General features: G+C 38.3%; 1 long non-coding RNA gene across 1 annotated transcript in view; it reads left to right on the top strand.

Moving 5' to 3' along the window:
* The window catches only part of LOC142829444 (uncharacterized), a 90965-nt gene extending 76594 nt beyond the window's left edge, over positions 1-14371 (top strand). The window contains exon 3 of the long non-coding RNA XR_012903857.2: positions 13668-14371. This is a non-coding gene — a long non-coding RNA (uncharacterized LOC142829444). The remainder of the gene's footprint in view (positions 1-13667) is intronic.
* Positions 14372-15654: the final 1283 nt, after the last annotated feature.

Below are 15654 nucleotides of genomic sequence, written 5' to 3'. Positions count from 1 at the left end.
CTGTATTTCCTTGTCATTTGTTTTTTTTTCTGAAAACCTATGATCATATCTCCTGAACGTATCAGCCTCTACAGGAAACCTAATCACAATACTTAAGACCATGTGACACTCCTTTCCTGTTACATGTACACTAGCCAATTCATTGCTTTGTGCACTGAAGCTTCTTTTCAAACTAAAATCATTTGATCATTTCAGTTTTTAGTATAAAACTGATAAAATACTCACTATAAAGGAAATGCCAACAATATGTAAACTATTTTTAAAAGTATCTTTTATATTGAAAACAATCCAATGGATTCAACTGCTATTTCTCCACCACTGCCACTTAATTTTCTCTCTATTTTTTGTAAATGGTAAATTATTAAAATAAAAAAATTAAAAGTATATAATCCATATTTGGGCTGAAAATAAAAAATACCTTTTAATGCTGAAGTTTCTTCCAGAAACAACATTAGAAACATCAGTGAAGTATAAACCTGTCTTAGGAAAGCTTCGTAATAGAAATTCCAAAGCCTACTAAATTTTAATAATACTGCCATGCAAACCTATGTCAGTAATGCATCATGCTTGTTTCTAAGTCCGATATGATTTATATATACTCTTCAGGCAATACCTCATATGCAAAACCAGAAACATTCATTAGTGTGAAACACAATCCAGGAATTCTGAGTGAGGATTTGCAGTTTTCTCATAAATTTGACATTCTTCAGAATCTAAGCTACCACTACAAAAATAAAGTTTCCAATACTTATGCTAGCAGACATAAAAACTGATGTACCATTCAGCAATCTGATGTACCACAAAGTAAACTGATGTACCATTCAGCAATCTAGAATATTTGTTGATTTCAGTGGAGCTAGACTGATTCATGCCAACTATGGTTCTGGATCCAGCATTTACAGATTTGACAATCAGAAGTACATAGAGATCATACTGTGGAATTTTAAAAAAGTTTACCTTAATGTACATGTTACTTAAATGGCTCTTTTAGGTGACATAAAACATTTTAGTTTAATTAGTTAATGCTTTTACATATACTGAGATCAGGAACTGTTCTTTAGCCCTGTAGAAAGGAACAATAATTTTGTTATTAATGTGCTGGTCTGTATTCAGTTCTGCCTCTGCCACCAATTTTCTATGTGATCTTGAGCAAAACACTAGCCCATGTTCTTAAAGGAATTTAGCTTCCTAAATACTTTTGGGGATCTGGGCTTTAGGACCCAGTAGTGTGTTTGTGTTTAGCCCTGTTGACTTCAGAAGGTTTCTATGAGGGCTTATTGGTGGAGTCCTTCTGCATAGGTCTTATTACAGCATCAACGTCTTAATTTCTGTCCCTCAGTTCTATAAAATGGGGGAAGGTTGAACTTCCTTATGCTTAGACTGTGTGGTGTTTGGGGCAGGGACTACGTTTAGAGCCTTATGGTTAGTACCTTCAAATGCTGCTATAATACAAATAATAAGTAATATATTTTTATCTTATGCCACACTGAACAAATCTATGCTAAACAAATAATGACTGATAAACAGTTTAGAATTAAAATATATGTTTAGGCCTTAGAAAAACAGACAGTTTTGAAAAACCAAAGATTATCTGTAACGTCATCTCCACATTTTTAAGAGAAATCTTCTGGGCTATAGATATTGCCAAATTTTCCTTTAGGTTTGTTTTCTCTTATAATAGCCTAGAGATAATAGTCAATACATTTTCCTTTTGGTTTCTGTAACATAGTGTCCCAGTCATGAAGACAAATGTCATGCTGCTCATAAACCATCACATTTTTTGTATTTGAACTCCACTAAATTACTGAATGACTGATAGCAGATTTTGTTATTTTTTTAACTATTTGAGACAATGGAGAAAGCTCAAATAATTGAATGAGGTTTTTTTATGAGGGTGAAGAAGGAACTGAAGAAGACTAGACTGTTTCTATTTTTAAAATTGTTGATCTACTTGAATTATTTTAAACCATGTTACCATTATCACAGTGACAACCTACTCTGAGGTCTAGAGGACTGGATTAATAGTTATAAATAGAAATACATTCCTGAGACCTCTTCAACTGCATAGGCTCAGCCTGAGTTGACCTAGATGGGAAAAGATGGGTCATATGGCCCCATAACAGGTACATTAGGAGTTGGATTCAACAGAGATATACCGAACTACAAATCTACAACAGCATGCAGATTTCTTTCTTGACCCTTTCCAAGATTTACCGTGGTGCATAAGTATAAAATCAAAGTGTTGTGTGGTAGGGAAGCATGTGTATAGCTGAGGGCTGATCTCCTGTTTTAAGATGCCAAACTCAGCTATATAGTAGCCATTTTGTTAAAATACTTGTGATCATATTCAGTAGTTCTCTCTCTTTGGATGTGTGCCTGACGGAGCAAGAGTTGAGCTAGACAGCAAATAAGGCTTCCATTTGCTCTTACTCTCACTATTTCTGATTAGAGTAGAATCCAGCCCTTAATTTGTATCAGATTTTTCTGTTGCAATAAGCAGAGCTTGTTGGTGAACAAATTAATTTATTGAAACATGAATGAGTTTAATGAGCACAGCTCAGTGTTTTGTGTTAAAAAGTGCAAAAAAATATACTGATAGATCCAGCCACTCACTCCTGCCCCTGTCTGGATATTGCCCCAAACTGAAAATTCCTATTTGTATAGGGTAATGTAGAATTGCATGTTTTTTGTGACTTTGGGCCTGTTTTTTGCATTCCTCAAATTGTGTACAGTTTAAGAAAAAAGCCTAATTTGTGGAAGTGTGAATTTGAAAAATATTTTTTTTATGATGATCTTGTGGCCATTGCTGATTATTTTCAAAATGCAACCCTAGGTATTTGACTCCCATTATTTTCAAATGGAGTTGAATCCCCACTCTTTTAGGGGCTTTTTGGAAACTGACCACTTTAGAGGTATACTTAGGAATGTTAATGTACTTTTTGATTTCCTATTGTGGTACAGTCAGCATCTCTAAATAGTAAAGTACTTATTTCAATCTTTTGAGATCTAGGTCACTTAGATTTGTTTATATTAGGCTTAGTTCTGAGAATATAAGGACTAAAAAACTGTAGACTTACTGAATTGCTTTGCCACTTATACATTGATCTCTCAAGACAGATAGCTGCATCTTTCTGAAAATAGATGCAAGTTTAAATACAGAGTGCCTTTTTAATGTGTGCCATTGTTGTCTTACTACCATTAGCTGTATTAGTCCATTTGGAAGTCCTTTATAAGATATTTCATACCTAATTCTAAAATAGCTTTTTTTGTATTTTTTAATCTGGAAACTGTAACCTTTGTTTGAGAAAGATTTTTAATAGACTCCAAATGTTACACATGAGGGGAAAATATGGTACTTCAAATAAAAAAAAGATGTCTTAATGAGAAAACGGGCAGAAAATGTATAATGTTTTCCCCTACACCTTAAATTGAGAGAACCTTTGGCTCAATGAACTTGCAAAGGGAAATCTTTGAGAAACTGCTGTAGCCTAGGATTTGTGAAAATGGAGACAGATTTTTTTGTCCAAATTATTGTAAAGACAATGTGTCCCCTTTTCCAATAAAAAATATTCAAAATGTAGAACTTTTTAAAATCAGGTTTTGTGCATCATCCCTAAGTTAAAGAAGAACTCTTACAGTGTTTTTATTGTGAGTTTTTCATAGTACCTGTTTATCTTAAAGCCCCAATTACAAGACTCAAAAGATTGAGACTCTGTTTTCATTAAAATAGTAAATTTCTAGTCTTTCTGGTTATGGAAAAAAGCTGAAAAATGTGATCGACTACATCAGAAACAGAAGGCACATGCAAAGAAACCAACTTTGCAATAACAGCCCCATCCAAACGAAACTTTGGCTTGAAAATGACAATCTCATGATTTGGTGGTGGTCAGAGTGGTGGTCTGACTCATAATTTTTGAGCACTTGGGTTTGGCATAATTGGAATGATGCAGGCTGAACAACAAATATCAAGGGCATTAGACCACAGAAATTATTCAAACGTGAATATTGCTACAAAGTTGAATTGAATTGGGTAAGGCTGTTTGGATATTTTTGCCTGGAACATGATGATTGATCAAAATATGTTGTGAGAACATATAGATTCTGATTAAATTCTGATAGAAACCAGGCAGGTTTCTCATGGAAAACAGCCTGGTTTCTTGCTGCCTCACCTATTCAGTTCTTTGGCAGTCCAAATGGGAGGCGGATGGCTAACGTGGAAACTCTGATTTATGAGCTCCCAGGCTTATGGTTCACTGGCAGTTCAAGCTCCCACGGTTTCTAAGGTCCTCAGTTTTTTTTAGGACAGCATACCAGGCAGGTTTCCAGCCCCTGCAGTTCCCAGGCTTTTCAGAGCTCACCTTGACAGGATTTATAGATCTCCCCAACACCTTGGCAGCTCACCAGGCAGTCTGCTATGGAGCTGGGTCTCCTGGGATGCCCAGTTCTCTCTCACTCCTGACAGCCCAGAGAATCCGGTAACTGATTTCCTACCTGGTTGGCTTCCTGGGCTGCCATATTGGAGGGCAAGTTGGTGAGTTAGACAGCTACTCAGATTTTTTTTTTCATTCCACTAATAAATGAAAAAAAATTCAAAATCTCATAAAATGGTTTTATTAAAACTACTTCACTGAATTTAGGTGAGAAGTCAAGAAAACTTCATAATCTATAAAAAGATAAGATGAAGGGGGCTTGTGAGACAGCAATTGTTGGCAAATCTGTTTGTTTGCTCTTGGTAGCATACACTCCACTTTTAACATGAGATTTCCAACGTCATGATTTCTGACTGGCTTTCTTCACAGGACTGCCCTCTCCATTGTCCTTTGACACCATTAGCATTCCTCTGAAGATCCAGAACCTATATGCAAAGAATCATCAACTTTGAATTTACAGTGTAGTTGCTTCCATTTGATGAGGACAAGGTGAAAGAGGCATGTCCTATTGATGTATCTCTCAAACCAGCTGCAAGGTTCATGTATTCTCATTTCTGAATCTCCCAAATCCAATTTTTATGGTATTGCAACTGTCTCAGGTAGCTTCATAAAAGACTCTATTTTAGTTGTTGAGATTACCCTCATTGAGATTGCTACAGCCTGATCTAATAAGTTCTGGTATAACACTGATCATATAGCACAGTAGGATTGATGGTATAAATCAATCACAAAGCTGACCCAAAGGGGAAAAGAGAGAGATTGTCTTACCTGCATGCTGCCAGATTGTGAATTTCAAACAGTCATTTGCTATATTCACTTTTGATTTCCTTCTATTTAACTGGAAGATTAGTTGTTGGAACAATTAATTCATAAAGCACTAAAAACTTAGCAGGTAGGTTCCTCGTGAGCCATTGGTAGAGATATTTTGCGTTGATATATATATATATATATATATATATATATATATATATATATATATATATATATATATATATAAAAAGAGAGAGAGAGACTTAGTGTGTCTTGACTTGATATTTAAATACACGGACAGGTGAGATCATTTACAAATTGCAATATTAAGTAAGTAAACATTTGTGTATTTCAATATAATGTACAGTAGGTATTCTAATGGGCTGTAAAAATGAACATGTAGGCAATGTGCTCGAATATTGTCACGTTGTCACGATCTGATTATGCTTTGAACCACACAGTGATCAGGATATAATCAGATTAATTTATACTGCTGAGAGGCTGGTGTTTGTTTTCTGGCACTGATGAGTTAAATTAAAGCAGAATGGTTATATGAGTGATTTTCTAGCTTCTATTTTACTGTAAATAGTGCAGAATGGTCAATCTCACCATCCCCAATAGCTGAAGGAGGAGGCTGAATTTCCACAGGTGGATTTCTGAGATGTTGCTTCCCCCCTGGGAAAGTATGATATGTCCTTACATTGCCATTGGCAAAACAAACAAACAAATCTACTAAAAAATGCCTTCTCTTTCGCTGCTACAGCCAACAATTTTTTTAAGTGTCCAGGACAGAATACAAGCAATGAAAAAAGATTAGAAACAGAGTAGAAAGTGCAATACTGACTTACAGTTTTAAGAAATTAATGGAAAACTTCCAGTTAGATTGTTTCAGAAATTAGTTGTATGATATGAAATTTGAAAGTGAGAGAATCCTTTCAAAGGTCACTGACAAAATGAATTAAAAATGACCTTCCTGGATACTGACATTAGGTTTGCATTTAATTAGATGTATTCCAAATTTGTGATGTCCTCTAAGCCACCTGAAATGAGTTCTTGATATCATAAAGGGAAGCTGTGTTTTGGTCTCCCATGACTTTTGATCTCAGATATTAGCATTCATCCTGGTGCGTGTGTGGGAAATGTTTGGCCATATCTGTTATTTTTTTGGTACTTACTTTTTGTAATGTTTTTCTTTTTCTGCATTTACATTAGGCTTCTTAATGTCAGCACTCTGAATAGAGCTGGGAACCTAAGGCCCCCAGGGGATGGATGTGGCCCCTGGCTTGCCTGGATCTGGTCCCTGAGACTCAGAGCTTCCTCCCAACATTGGGTAGCCTGCGTGGGTGTTCCAACCCCCCTGCTATTCTCCCGTGGGGCTGGAGCACACAAAAATTACTAGGCTGGGCACCCCGAGGCTCTGGTGTGCGAGGGGAATGTAGGAAGTGTCTTTCTCATTCTCAGTTGGGGTTCACTTTAGTGAGGGTTTTTAAAAATTCTCACTTGTGTGTGGTCCCCAACTGATTATTTTTCTGTTGGTCAGCAGCCCCCCTGGCTTTATAGCCTGCTGCCCTTCAGTGAATATTCCTACAGAAAGTTTATTTCCTGTCTCTTGTGGTGTCTCTCTCTCTCTCTCTCTCTCTCTCTCTGAAAGTAATCACCTTCCGTGTAAGTGGCTGAGAGTAAGAATCTCACTGCATTGACAGGGTAGTTAGAAACCTGACCTCAGACATAAATACATCTTTTTATCAAAAGGATTATTTGAAATAAACATGAGACAAAGCATTAAGGAAATGCATTATTTAAACTGCTTCTACAAAATTACCAGTCTACTCCAAAAATATTGTTAGATGTTTTTAACCCTTTTTGGGTGAAATAGCCACCTGAGCTTCTTAATGAAAATTTTAAAATATAGCAGTGTTCTTCAAAGCAGTCCATGGATCCTTTCTGAGAAACCTGCTAACTGGCTGCCCCGGTTTGTTTATTTACTGGCTCTGCAGCCATGGAGACTTGTGGCTCCCATTCGCTTTGGTTCACCATTTGCAGCAAAGGAGAGCTGCAGGAAGGGGTGTGGGCCAGGCTGCCACTTCCCATGGCTTCCCTTGGCTGTAAACAGTGAATCGGAGCCAATGGGAGCCATGAGACTCCTTGGCTGTGGAGCCAGTAAATAAACAAACCGAAGCAGCCAGTTAGCAGATTTCTCAGAGAGGATCTGCGGACCGCTTTGAGAAACCCTGATAATGTAAAGTGGGGTTTTTTTAGAATTTTTGTTAGTCTAGAATGTGGCTATTTTTACTGAGGGACTGCTTTTTGGCTTGATATCCAAATTCCATAGTCTCATGAAAACTCTAACCATTATGCATCTTTAACTATAAAGTTATGAGACTTATTATACTACAATACCATTCACATGTGCCACCTCTTTAACTTGAGAGGATCTTCCATTTCACTTGGATGTCCAGGAATTAGGGGTTCAACAAAGAACTTGATACATTCATGGTCCATCAATGACTATTTGAATGGTGTCTCTAGTCTGTTTGTCACAAAGTGGGAATGGGCGACAGGGGACAATCACTTAGTGATTGCCTATTCTGTATATTCCCTCTGGGGTACTTGGGATTGGCCACTGTCAGAAGACAGGATATTGGGCTAGATGGACCTTTGGTTTCACCTAGTATGATCTTATTATGTTCTCCATTTAACATGACAGCCTTAGTAATAACTGGCCTCCTGGGAAGTCTGAGATGGCCATTTTCATGTGTCTCAGTTAAGATACAGGACAGTGAGCCAGGGAATGTCTTAATTTTTCAGGTTGTGCTACAGAGATCTGTGGATCTTAGGCAAATCACAAGAAGAGGGATTTGCAGAGAAATTTGACTGGCTAGGTCAGGATGCTTAAGAGGGAGTTTTGAAAGGCTAGGAGTGAGGAGGCATGTATTAAGGTTTGTTGTGTTATTGTTCAGCTACCTCATAGGAGCTTTTTGAAGCTAAATTCCTTAATGTTTGTAAGATACTCTGATCTACACAGTGACTGACACCACAGAATAACCCTATAAATAAAAGCTTGGGATCAGAATTAATGCAAACCAATCATTTATAGTGATTCCTGATTTTAAATACAGCAAGATTATTAATGAGAATCTTTGTGGGTTGTTACTAATGCTATAGCTGTGAGGATTAAGCAAAATGTTCCAAGAAAATAGTGGCATATAAATTACAGGTGTAGTTCCTGGACTCAACTAAGACTTTTAATTTAAGTTCACCTATAAGTTTAAATCAGGACAGGACTTTGGTATTTTTTGAAATAACAAAACTTGACATGACATTTTTCTTAAAGGCATAATCATGGAAGAAGAATTAGGCTGTCTGTCTTGTTTCTTTTATTGCATTTTCTTGTTCTCAAAATCATAACCACTCTAGGAACTTGTTAAAGAAATAGAGGTGAGAAGCTGTGAAGGGTGCCAAAACTAACAACTTCAGATGTGAGCATTTTTGTACCTTTTTGTTCAAGAAATGATACGAATGTGTGAATGATTTTATCATTTTTGCTGTTGCTTGCCCTGCCTTGCAAAAATACTTTGAAATTATGCAGCTCACATGGTTTAAAAAAAAAAAACAACTCCAGTATGGCTGAGCTCCAAAGCAATTAATGAGGTAATCCAAACCATTAAAGGACAAGCTCAATAATTTTTTAAAATAGTGATTTACACAACCTGTTCTATTTACTGAGGGGCTCAACCAATAATATTTGGATCTGTCTGCAAACCAGGATTTAGAGTCTTGAGGCTTGTCTGCACTACTGCATAAATGGATGTAACTTATGTCACTCACGGTTGAGAGAGAGCTACCCTGCTGCGTAATGCAAGTTGCATTGACCTAAGTGCTGTCTATACCAGTGCCCCCACTGACATAGCTTCCCCTCTCACAGAGGTGGAATAATTATGCCAAAGGACAGTGGGGATGACAGACTTGTTATGACTCTGGGTAAGATGGGGGGAGAAGGGCTCCATGCCTTGAAAAGGGTGGGACCTTAGGCGGCAGGGGTGCACCTGGAGCTAGCTTCCCCCAAGCAGCCTTCAGTGTTGCTCAGGGCTCTGGTGGCAATTTAAAGGGCCCTGGCCTCTTGTTACCAGCACTGCCACAGTAGAAATGGGAGCCAGGAGAATTGCTGCACCCTGGGGGAGTGGCCCCATTTATCCCCTTCTCCCTGTTGGTGGGTGCTATGAATGGGAGAATGCTCTTCACAGCATACATTATAGGTTGTATAGCACCCTGGTCCAGCACCCTCAGAACCTGAGCGATCCCCAACAAGGGAATCTGCTGGATCAGGGGAAGTCAGGCCCAATGTTCCCTCTAACATTTTCTATCCTTGGGTGGGTTGAATTTTTTCTTTTGGGTGGGTTGAAATTTCTTATGTGCAACACCAGTTTTGAGGTATGTGTGGATGTGCACTACCAATACACACACCCACACAAACACACCCACAGAGAAAGAGAGACACTGAGAACAAATTAACACGTGGCTTCAGGGTTTGTAGACAGATGCATGTTACAGAGAGCTTGCAAATAAGGCTTCACCTTACAAAACAACTAGCATCACACCTAGTACTTGCTACTACTGACCCATAAAAGCCAGAACTCGAGAACATAGCAAAGATCTGGTCTTAATGCAATACAGTATACCATGTATTAATTAGTAACACAGGATTAAATCATTAAGATCGGAGTTTTAGACATCTGCGACACTCCAAAAAAAAATCTGTTAATGGCTTAAGGTAAGAGAGAAAAAGATTCTTTTAACACCTATGTAAACTTTGTTTGAAATGTAATCATGCAAATGTCCTGCCACAGACACATCCCCTATGCAGTAAGCCCCTTATCTCCCTTCCCAGAAGACCTGAGAGTGCTGAGTTCCTTCCTCTCTCTCCTTGCACAGATGGGACTCTGCAAATTCCCTTCCACTCTGACTGCCTCAGCCAGTTACCCACTTCTTTCCCCTTCCAGCCACTTACTGTCTTCTTACCTTGCTTTTTATAATATGTTCTGAGAGCTGATCAATTTCAAGCAGGAGCAGCTGTTTAGCTACTTGCTCAAGGAAATGACACACCCATCCCCCTCGCTGGTCAGCAGAACTCCCTGCATGCATGGGAGCTTTGAACTTGTGAGTAGAGCTCAGAAAATAGCTGAGTTGTGGCACAGCCACACAGCTTACAGAGAATAAAAAGAAATTGGGGTAAGAGGAGAGGGAAAGACTGGCACAGGAAGTAGGGAAGGTATGTGTGACTATAAGCATAAGCTCAACAGAGCTTTACAATGCAAGAGCAAATACTTGTACACCAATTGCATTGATTTAAAAAACCATAATTTTCTATATGTAAAAACACAATTAATAGCTTTTTTCAGGCAATGAATCCCAAATGCTATAAATCCCTTAAAATAAAAGTTAACAAGGCAAACCATTTCTTTAGTATGGCATAGGGGACTGAATGCATAGACCATATAGATGACTGTGGTGTTCTATGCTCTGCAACAGGCAATAAGTATGCTTGTTCTATACTGTACTTTGAATATTGTTTGTACCTACTAGATGTATAGTATATAAGCATGATATTCTCCTTCTGTTGAGATGTTTTTGTGTAATGTGTTGATGAAAGCTGTTACCATCTCTGTCTTTCTCAGCAACACCTTTACATATTGGCTACTTCTAGACTGGCATGATTTTCCACAAACGCTTTTAACGGAAAAATTTTTCCGTTAAAAGCATTTGCAGAAAAGCATGTTTAGATTGGCACGGACGCTTTTCTGCAAAAGCACTTTTTGCGGAAAAGCGTCCGTGCCAATCTAGATGCGGTTTTGCGCAAGAAAGCCCCGATCGCCATTTTCGCGATTGGAGCTTTTTTGCGCAAAACAATACCGCATTGTCTACACTGGCCCTCTTGTGCAAAAGCATTTGTGCAAGAGGGCTTTTGCCCGAATGGGAACAGCATAGTATTTCTTCAAGAACACTGACAATCTTACATGAGATTATCAGTGTTCTTGCGGAAATTCAAGCTGCCAGTGTAGACATCTGGAAAGTTTTTCTGCAAAAGCAGCTGCTTTTGTGGAAAAAACTTGCCAGTCTAGATGCAGCCATCAAGTACACAAGTCACATTTTAATAGGGTAATGGGAAATTATGGATTGTTCCCAGTAGTGTGCATCCCCAGAGCTTTTGGTTCCTAAATTAAACTACAGATTCTGTCTCATTATAACATTCAGTACTAAAATACTCTGTTGAACTTAATTTAATTTTGTGTCCCTGAGAGACACTGAGGTCAAACCCAACAGTCATTTTACAGTCAAAGCTCCATTAAATCAATGGGACTTTTGACTGAGTAAGGACTATGGTACTTAACCTATAAAGATGTGGAGGCACGGGAAATTGGTATGCACACATTTCAGGTTTGTTAGCAGTGAAGCAAGAGTCAAGCTAACTCTAACCCTAACAACGCGAGAGCTGTAAAAGACCTCGTCTCATTTTAGGAGATAAGGATAGAATGCTGACTCTGGCAGGGACCTTGAGATAAGGAGTATCTGGGTGGAACTAAAATAACTGTTAGCTATTGGTGTTTGTAACGGGAAGGAGACTAATTGTTTATTGTTGTTACATGTAATGGACAGTATATAAGCTGCTTCATAATTGCTTGTATTCGAAGATCAGCCACAGGAGGAGGCTTCCCTCTCCCTTCTCTCCTCTCCCCGGTCCGAATCAGTTTTTCCCTTGCTGCAGCTCATAATAAAACTGCCTCTGGCTACTTGTTGCTTACAAATGCAGAGTGAAGGCTTGTTTTCTTCCACAAACACAATTGGGTTCAAATTAGGTAACACATTTAGACTTTAATTTTAAAGTAAGCCCTTCCCTCCTCCCCCAAAAAACCATTAGGGTGGGATTTTCTGAAGGTCTCAGCATTGGAATAACTTTACCACTGTTAAGGTCCGTGGGAGTTTTGCCAGAAGAGATGAGCTTTCGAAAATCCTTTCCCTAATTTTTATTTAGGACTTACTAATCAGTTTTACAGGAAGGCAGGCAGTGGGCAAGATAGTGCTAAATTTACTTGTAGTAATTAAGAGGAAGCTGCCAAAATAAAAGATAGAGGTTGGAGTAGGGTTTTTTAAGGTGTAAACAATTACTTTTTGAATAATAACAAATAAGTTTATTTGTGATAATGCAATATTCTTTTTGATGTTGTGAATATGGAAAGTATTTTCTAATCCCCATTCGGGAAAGCAGCAGAATACAAGGCATTTTCCCATGAAGCGTTAGAGTAGGTCAGTACCTGGAACTGAATTATGCCCAATCCCTGATTCCCTCATAGTGTTTCTTTATCTGAGATGGAGACACATTTGTTATCACCTAACTATTTTGTAATATTAAGAGCATATGCTGCCCTGGATGCAAGTGCAGAACCTTCACTAATACCTTCACTAAAAAGATCAAAATGTTTGATTTAGCCCACTTGTACCAAGTGAGGTGAACTCTGAATTTGTATGTAATATGGATGAGTTCCATAATTCCTTTTTTGCTTCAAACCACAAGTAACAGGCTTATGTTACTTGGGTAAGGAAAATCTTCATCATGAGATATTTACCATGAAATACTGGAGAAATAAATATCAGGACCAGTTCAGTATAATAAATCTGAATCTCAAAAGCCCATCCTACAATCTCTGAGGTGCTTCAGACTATTAAACTGATTAGGACATGTTCAATGAGCAGGTTTGTTTCATCTCCTCTGCAAATTCTCAGCAACCTTTGCCCTAGAGTGAAAAATATCTTGCCCCAAAAAAGAAATATTAGTGTGAGCACGTTAAAGTTACTGAGATGACACAATTCACATTGCTTCAGAGGGGTAGCTGAGTTAGTCTGTAACAGGGAAAACTTAAAAAACAACAAAATAGTCTAGTAGCACCTTAAAGACTAACAAAACATGTAGATGGTATCATGAGCTTTTGTGGGCACAATCCACTTCTTCAGATGAGAACAGAATGTTCTATATACCTGTAGAAACTTTGGAGTGAGGACAGTATCTTAAGATAGGAGATTAAAAAAACCAGACTTCATTCTGTATCAAAGCTTTCAGGAGGGACGTGTTATAGTCCCTTTGTTTCTCAGCATGAAGGGGTGTGAACAGCTCAAGTGTTAAAGGAATCAAGTTGTGGAAATACTGCTTCTCTTTCCTCTTGAGTGGGATTTTTTCTGGCTCATCTTGCTTCCCTCTTGCACTGTGAAACAGAAGAGAGCATGTGGCCTCGCATGGTTTTCAAAAGGGCAAAAAGGTTTTTGTCCTGTTAAAGATTCTCATCCACCTCTCTGTTTTTTGTAATAGAATAAAACATTCTTTGTTTAAAACTTGAGTCAAGGGGGAAGCACAGCAGAATTGGAAAACTCCAATCAATAAATATTTACTGCTATTCAATCTGCAAAGATTTAATGTGTTCATTTTTTCATTCCCAGCTGGTTTGTCAAGATGCTCACCACACACTTGGCTTGCTGTTCTTCTTTCACCATCAAAGCTTGCCTTGGACTTGAGAATAAAGGGAACTTGCATATCAAATTATGGACCAGATTGTAAAACCAACGGAAGGGCAATAGTGGACCCAAGATACTCTCTATCACTTTCACCTTCAAGAGTTTCCTTTGAATAGAGTATTTGAAGACGGAGGTGCAGGGTGAATAGGGACTGATAAAAGAAGCAGACAAAACTTGACTCCTTTTCTTCTCAGCAAGAACTGTGCTTTCATTTTGCCAGTGTGAAAAGCTGATCATGGGATTGGGAACTAATTAAAAGCAGTGTTATTGCTAATTAAAATGTGAGCAATGCATCATTATGAAAAGCTCATATAACTCAACAGCAAGAAGAGTAAAGAATGCAAAGCTTTTCAAATGACCCTTTCCACATATCTTCCTTTACTGCAAAAAGAGAGCCAATTCCTCAGCTGGTGTAACTTGGGATAGCTCCTCAGCATCCAGCTCTGATGATTTGCCCCAACTGACAATCTCATTTGACACTGTTCCTTTTATGTCATCTAGCTCGCTTGCCTTCTGACCCTGAGATCAATAGCAGTCCCAGCAACTGGCTTCATAATGGTGAAAATCTGTAAGGACTTTTCACGTCAGTTAAAGCAAAAGTTTGAGAACCACTGGCTTAAGTGATGCCATATTTTGATAACAAGCATATCCTTCTTGTAATATTGCTCTATTTCCTTTCTTATCCCTTTCTGTTATTTGGGTGTTACAATTATTATCTGAAGATTATAAATTGTCCATAATTTGAAAAGTTTTGGGAAAATATCAATTTTTGGTTTTTGACCAATATATAGACACCTTGGATTTTTTTGAATATTTGAAATGCCAATGAATATTTTCCTGTATTTTCAACCAATTTAGTTACTAATCGAACTTGAGGATTTTGCTCTTATGTGTTCACAGTCCCACCAAAGTATGATCTTAAGCTTGTCTCTATTCAGGAAGACACTTAAGTGCTTTCTAGAAAAGGGATGTATTCCTGAATTGGGGCCTTTCACACATGGATGGCTGTTAATTTGTAAGGATGTGACCGGGGAAAGAATTTTTGCCTATAATATGTCTTCCCTACTGTAAAAGACTAAAGATCTTGGTTGGTTGCACAAAAGAAAACCTGTAGGGAGGCACTGAGCAGACAACAAAAGGTCTGAAATCTCGGGACATGCATCACAGCAATATAGACTGGGTGCTATTGTCACACAATTGCAAACTTGGCTGTTTGCAACCAAGGGGAGCTGCAGGAAGTGGCGTGGGCCAGGCTGCCACTTCCTGCAGCTCCCCTTGGCTGCAAGCAGTGAACTGGAGCCAATGGGAGCCACGAGGCTCCGTGACTGCAGAGCTGGTAAATAAACAAATTGGAGCAGACAGTTAGCAGGCTTCTAATTAATGGAAGGGACCTTGAAAGATCATGGAGTCCAGCCCCCTGCCTTCACAGCAGGACCAAGTACCATCCCTGACAAATTTTTGCCCTGAATCCTTAAATGGACTCTGCAAGGATTGAACTCACAACCCTGGGTTTAGCAGGCTAATGCTCAAACCACTGAACTACCCCTTCCCCCCTGGGAACTGCAGACTACTTTGAGAAGTACTGTTTTGAAGACTTAGCCTGTGACTTTTCAAAGAAAGTCAATATGATTTGGATGTTAGACTCATTTAGACCCCTTGACATAGACTAGCCTTGGTTCTGTTTCCTAACAACTGAGATTTGGAAATTAGTACATTTGCTTTAATTCAAGAAAATAGGTTACACTTTGCAAAGGAATATAGTATAATAATTCTAGAAGTTCAGCAAATTCATGTTGTATCCACATTAATACCAAAGACTATGTATAATCCTACATTATAGTTGATAAGTAATGCTGTCAAAATAAAATGATTAGCAATTTATTAAAATATTCTGTCTGAAAATGTTTCTTTT

This window comes from Pelodiscus sinensis, chromosome 4 (genome assembly GCF_052426305.1).
Source record: "Pelodiscus sinensis isolate ZL-2025 chromosome 4, ASM5242630v1, whole genome shotgun sequence".
In the NCBI taxonomy this organism is placed as follows: domain Eukaryota; kingdom Metazoa; phylum Chordata; order Testudines; family Trionychidae; genus Pelodiscus; species Pelodiscus sinensis.
Note: the sequence above shows the minus strand (reverse complement) of the source record. Positions and strands in the feature narration are given on the sequence as shown.